Below are 8,287 nucleotides of genomic sequence, written 5' to 3'. Positions count from 1 at the left end.
CTTGCCTGAATTTTTTCCAAAACTTGACTTTGTTTTCATTTTTCAACCCCTTCAGGAAAGCAGCCTGGGAGTTAACCCCCAGACTTGTCACCCCAAGCTCTACAGCTCAGGACTGGGGGAGAAAATCCGGCCCTGGCTCATTGTTCCATCTGCCCCAGTAGTTGCTAAGGGTGGTATTTAAAAACAATCAGCAAAGATCATTTGTCCCACAGAGTCCTTATGAAGGTCCCCTTTTCCACTGGACAGTTGTCCATATTAATGGAGAGCAAAAGCAAAAATAATCAATCACTCAATTTCTCCACAATGGTGTCCCTCTGACTGTTTTCCTGTTTGGGGTTCCACTGTGGTGGCCCTTGTTTGTGTGCACACACACACAAAAAACAATAATTTTTTTTTTTCCTCCTCCAGGGTTATTGCTGGGCTCGGTGCCGGCACCATGAATCCACCGCTCCTGGAGGCCATTTTTTCCCCCTTTTGTTGCCCTTGTTGTAGCTTCGTTGTGGTTATTATTATTGCCCTTGTTGACGCAACTCGTTGTTGGATAGGACAGAGAGAAATGGAGAGAGGAGGGGAAGACAGAGAGGGAGAGAGAAAGATAGACACCTGCAGACCTGCTTCACCGCCTGTGAAGGGACTCCCCTGCAGGTGGGGAGCCAGGGGCTCGAACCGGGATCCTTACGCTTTGCGTCACGTGCGCTTAACCCACTGCGCCACCGCCCGACCCCCAACAATAATATTTTTAAGAGTCACAATTATTACCAGTGTATGTGTGTGTGTGTGTGTGTGTGTGTCCCTGTTATTGGCACCTAGTTTTCTAAGCAACATTGACACACATCTGTTCAGATCAATTGCCTGGCCCCTCACGACTGACTCATTTGGCGGGAAAATTGAGTCTACTTGCCAATTGGAACAAAGAGACTGGGGGGGGGGTGAGGGGGAGGTGAGCAGCCGCAAGAAAGAAATGGTGGGAAAGGCTTGCCTCGGCTTACAGATCATAAAACATTTTCCAATAACGTTTTTAAAGTGTGTATAATATTACACAGAGTGAGTGGTTATATTTTACCTGGTGCTGTGGGGGGCACTTGGGTGGTTTCCAATACCTGGCGAATTAAAAAGGTATATAAATCTCAGATGTTGAGGGGTGCTTGTGTTTTCACGCAATAGGACTCTCCTGTGTCCAGATCTGGGGCAAGAGTGTTCATGTAACGCTCCTTTGTTGGAAAATCAAAGTCAGTACTGCTAAGGGGGAGGTGCTAAGTACCCTTCCCCTCCAACCCTGTGCCGCCTGGAATAGAATCTTTAAAGAATTTTTTTACCACGTAAAAAGCAGCCTGTGTATCTTGTCCCGGGGCTTAGAGAAATGTTGACTTTTAGATGTAAAACTAGATGTAGAGTTTTTCCAAGTTTAAGGGCCACATTCACCTAAGAAACCATGAGGCGGGCTGCAGCTAACAGCCAACACCCTGTATGTATGTGTCTGGAGAATGAGAAAACAATGGGAAGGTGCTGGAACATCGGTTCAATCGATGGGCTGACATCTCCCACACACCATGACGCCCATTTAGCAATGCTGAGAAAACAACATGAAATGACACCTCAGGGGATTGTTAAAGAGAATTTATAGACTGGAACGAATTGCCGTCATCTTAATTGACACAGAAATGTTTGACTAAAATATTGCTTTTTATTCACAGTCTTTGTCCTTGAAGGTGGAATCTAGGCACGTATGTAAATATGAGGTGCATGTTTGTAAGGCCAGAAAAGGGCAGGGTGCAGTCAGAGCGTGCCGTGGGCGCCTTCAACTTGCATCTCTTTTGGTCTTCATGGTGTTGCTTCTGGAGAGCAAGCCCTTATGACACCCTTTCGTCCTCTGCTAGGCCCTGGACCCCCCCAATTGGCTGGGTATCTCACCTGGGTCCTGCAGGCACCTGCTGGACAGAGCCTGATGGCATGGGCTGGGCTGGTCCTCCAGGAGGGCTGGGTGCCCAAGGCACCTGATATCCTTCTGGCTTGAGGCAGTGAGAAGCCTGATGGGGGGAGGCAGTCCCCAGGAGCTTTTCTGGAACCCCCAGTGAAACCAGGACAGATTGGGTTCAGGGGTGTGGGAACCTGTTTGCCATTCAGGCCTGTGGGGACTGTGGGCCTATGGGACCGGGGGCCTGGGGCCAACTCTGGGGGGGGGGTGCTGCCAGATTTGGGGGCGGGGTCTTGGCTGTAGTGGGAGGCTCAGTCGGGGCAAAGGTGGCCAGGCTACAGGACCCTAGGAGCCTAAGGGGCCTAGACCTCCTTTTTCCCCTCCTCCTCCAGCCATGGTCACTTTTCCTCCCCCTACACAACTTACCCCCCTCCACGCAAGGGAGTCTGGGAGAGCAGGCGTTTCTGGTGGCTGGAGCCTAACTCCCAGCTCGGGGCTACCTGAAACCCCTGCCTCCCCAAACTGCAAATGGAGGGGGGTGGCATCTGCTGGCCCCTCAGTGGAAGGCCTAAAGCTGGCAGCTCATCCCCATCAGAGGGGGTTGGTATTGTGTTTTTGTGATGGCACGGAATGTAGTGTTCTCAAGTGACAAAGTGCTGCCTGGCGCACTGCTATCCCCACTGCGGGACCCCTCGGTGCAGGCTGGAGGCGACACTCATTACCAACAGAGTCACCCAGGGCTGCCACTTTATCATGACATGGGGGGGGGGGTCAATCTGTTTTGTGAGACATCCCCCTCCAACCAGGCAGTGTGTTTCAGTGTGGAATTGGGGGACCAGATTGGGGGGGGCGTGTCTATGGGACAAGAAAGGGCTAGAAGTGAGGAGGCTCACTTTCAGAGCCACTCAGTGGGGTCCTGTTCTCTTTTCTTCCGGTTCAGGATACACAGTCCCCTGGGTGCCAGGTGTAGCTCCTCCTACTCCCCATAGCACAGCTGGGGGTGGAGACTGGGACCACTGAGGTCAAGGGACTTTCACCCAATGACCCAGGGACTTCTGGCCACTGCTGACCCTCCCCACCAGCTCCTAACTCCCATCCACTCTCCCCAGTCCCACTTAATGTAATGGGGAGTGTGAGTCGGGTCTTGAAAGTCATCCTCTTCATTTATTTATTCTGTTCATTTTATTTTGTTTGCCTTGTTGTGTGGCTAGCATCCTGAGTGATAACCAAGGTTTGTTTATTTATTTTTATTTCTTTATTTATTCATTCATATTTGCCACTTAAGGTTTGACCTGTGTGAAGGAGACAGAGTGCTGGAAGCCAGAGTCTTTCCCACCCGAAGTTGGATGGAGGGCTGGAACGCTGCTTCCTGCTTTGGGGAGGCCCCAGGCAGTGCTCCCCTAAAACTCACTCACCTGCTGGGTGGCCCGTGTGACAGTCCCAGCCTTGCTCAAGCGGCAGAAACATTACTCCAGAGCCCTGATCGCTTACTGCAGTACTGTTCCCGCTGCTAGGGCACGACTGAGTGAGGGCCACCTCGTCCCTGCTCTGAGTTGGCTCCCTGAATGCCCCCCCTCTCCCGCCCTCACCCCAGCCACAAGAGCACCCTGGCCTCCCACCCGCCCCATCCCCCAGTAGTGGTGGCTTGGTGGGCGAGAAGGGCACAGGGGGAAGAGGGAACTCCCACCAGGACCTTACCTGCAGGGTGCAGCTCCAGAGAGCTGGCATCTTTGAGGAGAACACAGGTCCGGGGAGCCCCACCTTCAAGTTTCCCCTCGAAGGGATATAGCAGCGCCTCACGTTTTGAACCATTTACAGTACTTCAAAACATGAATTGCTGCTGCATCCCCTCGGAGTCAAAGAAGGGGGTTCTGGGGAAAGGGACCTGCAGGGAGAGAAAGGCAAGATTAAGTGGAGGAAGGGGGGCAGCCCCGCCAGCGGCAAGGATGGGAGCCAAAAGAGCATTGTAACTGAAGTTGCCCCACCCATCCCATCAGGACGTACAATGTGGAGCTTGGAGAGGCAGGTGCAGTGGTGAGGGGCATCTGGAGCTGGGACTCAGGCTGCGAAAGCCTCACTTCTGAAAGGAATGACAGTTAAGGTTAAGGTGCACGGAGAGCATCTGGTAACATCTGGCTCTCTCTTGCCAGCTTCAAAGTCAGAGGGAAACTTCCCCCTGCTGCAGCGCATAAATCACCAGGTGCAGGCACTGCTCCCATTTTTGATTCAGCTGTTCCTAGGCTTACTGAGAGGCAAGAGCTGGACCTCTCTCTGGGCCAACACCTAACATAGAGGGTCTTAAATTCCCCAGGGCTCCCTCCTTTGACTCTGTTTTGAAATAGTCTTAAAGAATGGTGACAATGCAAAGATCAGAGACATGGATGTCTGCATGTGAAACTGGTCATTCACACGTATTTCTAAGGCCCTTCTACCTTTCAATGCCACCTATTAACTGGTAACTCAAAAAGTGAGATTGGTTGCCTTTGAGAATGTTCTCCTTCCTGTCTCCAGCAGCTCCACAGAAACTCTCTCACATCCTGAAATGGCCGGCAAGGCGGCTACTCCTTAATGATTAACTCATTAGACACCACTTTGGCTCTTTTTAAAATGCACTCCCAATGGCAATAAGTTACAAGTACACCCCTCCCCAGAGACACACTGTTTAAAGGAAACAGTCGAGTAAACAGAGAGTAAACAACCCTGGAGTCCTCAACCTCACAGCTAAAAGTTAAAACAACAAAAGCCAGCACACACACACATACACACACACACACACACACACACACACACACACACAACTGGTTTGGAAAGTCAAAAGTACTTCAGTGCAAATCATGGGCCCTTGAAGATTCCTGTATGTCTTGATTCATTTAAGAGTATTTTTCCCCAAAACAAGGTGAAGGATGTTGTGTCCTCTTTACTAGTTAATAAAAGTGCGCAAGAACCTTTAGTGAGATTAAAGAAAAATCCTAACTCAAGGCTGAGAACCAGGGTTACCAGATACACCCTTTATGACACCATAAACCAAGTTGTTAATAATGACACCCCGTTTCCTAAATCAGGGCACACGGTGAAGTACCTACAAAACCTTATTATTATTATTTGGTTACGCTATTTACAAGCCACTTTTACACTGACTTTGGGGATTCGTGGAAGAAAACGCCCTTGGTTGTCCTTAAAAGAAAATGAGAAATATTTAGTGAATAATTATATTTATAAAGTCCAAAACCTTTTTTCCCTCCCCCCCCCGCCCCTCAAAAAAAAAATCTGTGTTCCCCAGTGTAGTGCGAGTCTTTTTTTATTTCACATTCGAAACAGCTGTGGTGCTAAAGGTGCGGGCAGGTCCCTTCCAAATCGCTCTGCAAACTCATTGTCCCAGAGACGGGACCACGAGTGACACTCTACTGATGCCACCATGGCCTCCCGTTTTAGGGATTTTCCCTATGGACAAAAGTTACTTATGAAGAGCAGTCGCCGAGAGGCGCCTTGTCGCTTCAGGAGAGGGTCAGCCGTTGCTGCCAAGACAAGAAAGAGACAAAGAATTGAGACTTGAGAGTTGTCCCGTGGCCCCACCCCCTGGGGCCTTGAACTGCTTGGCCAGATCTTACCAGAGCCAAAGAATCCGCCTCTTCCTCCGTCAGAATCTCAACCATGTTTTGTCTCCCATTTGCTCCCGCCGCCTTCCCCACACCCGGAACCCACAGCAAACCGGCCCCATTGGGCTTATTTGAGCCAAACTTCCTTAAAGTCAACTTTTCTAAGGCGGGGTGGGGGTGGGGGGGTCTGGACCAGCCATGAGCGTCTAGTTTGGGCAAAGACGGTGCAAAAGGCTGCGCACGTCGACTACCAGGGCATCTGTCAGCGCCCAGGAGAGCCCCCGGTGAGGCTGACAGTCGTCTCCCGCCCCTCCCAGTTAGAGCCCCGCACCCCGCTCCCTGCAGTTGGACAGCAAACCCTCCCAAGGGCTCTCTGGCACCCCTCGGCACGCTCGGGGACCCCAGAGCGACAGAACTCTGCAGCGCGGGCGGTCGCTTGGGGTTTTGCGCTCGGCTGCAGGCGCTGTTACTCTGGGGCAGGGGGCGAGGCGGGAGGCCACCGAGTCCCCCGAGACACCGAAATCTCTTGTCACCTCTGGCTCCGCTCGAACATGGCGCCGACATAGAAGGACTTCGGAAATTTCATTGTCAGTTTTTTTCTGCAAAGCTTGTCGGGATTTGCCTGCGAAGCTGCTCCGCCGTGTCCAGAGAGCCGGCGAGCAAGGGAGAGAGAAAGAGAAAAAGAGGGGTGCAGGGGGGCAAGGGGGCGGTCGGCGTGGGAAGGGAGGACACAGACTGACCTGGACTTGGGAGATGACGAGGTCGTGGGTCCGAGAGGCCGGGCGCGGAGAGCCAGGAGCCGGTAGCCAAGGCCGGGGGTCCTGGTGAAGCTTGGAGAGCGGCGTGGCGGCGGCGGAGCGGAGCGGAGCGCTGGGCTGGAGCTGTGCGCGCCCAGGAGGCGGCGGAGCAGCCAGCGCAGAGGCCGCCCGAGCAGCCCTTGAAAAAGCCGGGCGCGGGGGCGTGGCTAGCGGTGCACGCGCACCTCCCCCGCCCCCCCGGGGCCTGAGGGCGGAAGGGGGAGGGGAGCGGCGGGCGCGGGGGAGGGAGGCGGGTGCTCGACGGCACAGCCTTGGCCGGTTGCCGGGAAAGGCCAACAAGGGCACTGGGCGCCCAGAAAAAGCCCAGACGGAGCACAATTGATGGGGCTGGGGAGGGAAGCACAGAGAATGGTAACTGTCCAGGTCTGGGGTTCGAGGTCCTGTGGCCTGCACCCCGACACCACCCAACGGTGCCCGCCAAGCTGCCAGGGCCCAGCCAGGTGGCTGATCTGAGCTCTTTGAGCCTTGCTTCCCCGGAGTGCCCTGAATGGTTTCCGAGTGGTACCCCGGACCTCGTGAATGTACTTATCTATCCAAGCATCTGAGTCGCCAAAGATCGGGGTCCCCCTCCCTCCCCACGGGACCTGGCCACCCCTCTAGGCCTTAGCGGGTGTGCGTAGCAACCCCGGGATGAAGAGAGCTTGGTACACTGGCCCACCACTTTGGGGGGAACAGGGCACCAAGGCAGGGCGCAGTTGTCTGCACAAGTTCCCTTCCCAAAAGGGAAACTGAGGCTCGGGCTCCAGCAAGGAGAGTAGGAAGGCTGAGAGCCCTTGTTCTGGCAACCGGGTGCAGCTCAGACCCCAGGGTTTGTTTTCTTAAGTGTGAGCGGGGCTCTGGGGGGGGGGGTACCAGGGAGCGGGGGTGTCTTAGAGAACACACGACAAAACTGTATGTCAGGATGCCTGTAGTTTTCAAATGCTGCAGCGAACACAGGCGCCCATTCAGAGCCGCAGAAGAAGCAAATGTTGCAATCCGTTAACAGCTGTGACCTCCAGGTTGGGTGGGGGGCTGGGGGGTTGGGTGGGGTGGGAGAAAAGGGGACATTCCTCTTATCTTGCCTCCAACTTTCTTTTTTGTTTGCAAAATGTCGTTCTTTAACCCGTGGGGAGAAACCTCAGGACAAAAGAGCGCCTGGACGCTGTCGAAGAAACCCAGCACTGCTTCCTGCCCTCGCCCGGTCCCGGCTGGGACAAACCCGCTGCCGGGCAGAACGCCACCTCGGCCGCCCGCCGAGGACAGCAATGGGTCGCGCTGGCCATATACTGCCCAGATACTGCCTCCCCCAACCCTGAACCTCAGGTCTGGTGGGCAGCCCTGAGCCTCTGTGCTCCAAGCAGCCTCACGGGGTTCCCTGCTGCTGGGGTCTGACTTCTGAAGCGGGCGAGTGCAGAGAGTACTGAACCAAGGTTGGCCTCCCGCGCACCCTAGAGGGAGGTGGCAGTTTGGTGGCCTGTGGCCTGTGCCCGGTGTGCTGGGCAGTTACTAGATTTGGGGGGAGGACACTGGGCAGGGGATAGGTGCTCAAAGAAAATAGCTACTGTAACACAAGCACACACACTGGAGCTCTGCACAACAAATAAATAAAAAGATTAAAATTAAAAAACCTATCTAGCCACGAAGCTGGCCGCACTCGCTCTTTCTTAAGTTTATCTTGATCTATTTCACTCTTCTTTTTATTTGACCTCGCAGTTGCTGTCGGTCTGGTGTCAAATCTTTGCCCCTGAAAAGGCGACTTCTCAAAGGCTTTGCAAGTGTAACTGGCTTCTGGGGCTGCTTCCTCCTCCTTCCTATTGTTATTGTTGTTGTTGTTGTTATTATTATTATTATTTTATGGCGACTAGGGTAGAGAGGAAAAGTCTTGCAGGATCTCGCAGATCACCGAACAGTTTTTCAGACCCCAGAATCGCCTTTCTCCAAAAGGTTTCAAGCCGCAGCGGTGTGCAAGGCTTGGGCGG

General features: G+C 53.6%; 2 long non-coding RNA genes across 7 annotated transcripts; both read right to left on the bottom strand.

Moving 5' to 3' along the window:
• Positions 1-1,602: 1,602 nt before the first annotated feature.
• LOC132535935 (uncharacterized) lies at positions 1,603-3,688 on the bottom strand. Of its 6 annotated transcripts, none has more exons than XR_009547652.1 (2): positions 3,614-3,688; positions 1,603-2,009 (listed from the first exon to the last, which is right to left on the bottom strand). It is a non-coding gene; the product is annotated as an uncharacterized LOC132535935 (long non-coding RNA). The 6 variants fall into 6 exon arrangements; XR_009547653.1 differs by having other exon boundaries at positions 1,603-2,005; positions 3,614-3,683; XR_009547654.1 differs by having other exon boundaries at positions 1,603-2,002; positions 3,614-3,674.
• Positions 3,689-5,197: 1,509 nt separating this feature from the next.
• On the bottom strand, positions 5,198-6,410 carry LOC107522209 (uncharacterized). Its single transcript, XR_001601402.2, has 3 exons — positions 6,252-6,410; positions 6,045-6,141; positions 5,198-5,430 (listed from the first exon to the last, which is right to left on the bottom strand). It is a non-coding gene; the product is annotated as an uncharacterized LOC107522209 (long non-coding RNA).
• Between the last annotated feature and the right edge of the window lie 1,877 nt (positions 6,411-8,287).

The sequence above is a fragment of the Erinaceus europaeus genome, chromosome X, assembly GCF_950295315.1.
Source record: "Erinaceus europaeus chromosome X, mEriEur2.1, whole genome shotgun sequence".
Taxonomy (NCBI): domain Eukaryota; kingdom Metazoa; phylum Chordata; class Mammalia; order Eulipotyphla; family Erinaceidae; genus Erinaceus; species Erinaceus europaeus.
The sequence above is the reverse complement of the archived record's forward strand: the minus strand, read 5'-3'. Positions and strand labels throughout refer to the sequence as shown.